The 1,081-nt window shown below is 48.5% G+C and overlaps 2 non-coding genes across 2 annotated transcripts; both read left to right on the top strand.

The window, feature by feature from the left end:
• Positions 1 to 230: 230 nt before the first annotated feature.
• Positions 231 to 349, top strand: LOC123173968 (5S ribosomal RNA). Its single transcript, XR_006486651.1, has one exon. It is a non-coding gene; the product is annotated as a 5S ribosomal RNA (ribosomal RNA).
• Positions 350 to 720: 371 nt separating this feature from the next.
• On the top strand, positions 721 to 839 carry LOC123173901 (5S ribosomal RNA). Its single transcript, XR_006486615.1, has one exon. It is a non-coding gene; the product is annotated as a 5S ribosomal RNA (ribosomal RNA).
• Positions 840 to 1,081: the final 242 nt, after the last annotated feature.

The raw sequence follows: 1,081 nt of genomic DNA on the forward strand, positions 1-1,081 counted from the left end.
GCGAGGAGCGCGTTCTGAAAGGGGTAAAAAAATACGTGTTGCTGCGGTATAGAGGGAGGGGTGCAAACCGTGGTAAACTCGTCTCCGTGTTTGAGGGGGGGGAGTAAGTAGTGTATATAGGGCATTATCCATTATTAGGCAACGGTTGTAATGGTAGTAAGAATGACAATCATCTTTGCAGTGGACCTGGGTGTGGCAAGCATAAGGGACGAAGGCGGGGGTAACATGTCGGATGCGATCATACCAGCACTAAAGCACCGGATCCCATCAGAACTCCGTAGTTAAGCATGCTTGGGCGAGAGTAGTACTAGGATGGGTGACCTCCTGGGAAGTCCTCGTGTTGCATTCCCTTTTTAATTATTTTTTGCGCGTCGTGACAAACATATCGCATGTGCGCGATATATATTAACCCCGTTATATTATTTTTGACATTTGCGATATGTTTTAGCTCGCTGCTCATTGGTCACGCGTCTAGAGGCGGCTTTGTGGCGCGAGGAGCGTGTTCTGAAAGGGGTAAAAAAATACGTGTTGCTGCGGTATAGAGGGAGGGGTGGAAACCGTGGTAAACTCGTCTCCGTGTTTGAGGGGGGGGAGTAAGTAGTATATATAGGGCATTATCCATTATTAGGCAACGGTTGTAATGGTAGTAAGAATGACAATCATCTTTGCAGTGGACCTGGGAGTGGCAAGCATAAGGGACGAAGGCGGGGGTAACATGTTGGATGCGATCATACGAGCACTAAAGCACCGGATCCCATCAGAACTCCGTAGCTAAGCGTGCTTGGGCGAGAGTAGTACTAGGATGGGTGACCTCCTGGCAAGTCCTCGTGTTGCATTCCCTTTTTAATTATTTTTTGCGGCTCGTGACAAACATATCCCATGTGAGCGATATATATTAACCCCGTTATATTATTTTTGACATTTGCGATATGTTTTAGCTCGCAGCTCATTGGTCACGCGTCTAAAGGCGGCTTTGTGGCGCGAGGAGCGCGTTCTGAAAGGGGTAAAAAATACGTGTTGCTGCGGTATAGAGGGAGGGGTGGAAACCGTGGTAAACTCGTCTCCGTGTTTGAGGGGGGGG

This window comes from Triticum aestivum, unplaced genomic scaffold, assembly GCF_018294505.1.
Source record: "Triticum aestivum cultivar Chinese Spring unplaced genomic scaffold, IWGSC CS RefSeq v2.1 scaffold45329, whole genome shotgun sequence".
In the NCBI taxonomy this organism is placed as follows: domain Eukaryota; kingdom Viridiplantae; phylum Streptophyta; class Magnoliopsida; order Poales; family Poaceae; genus Triticum; species Triticum aestivum.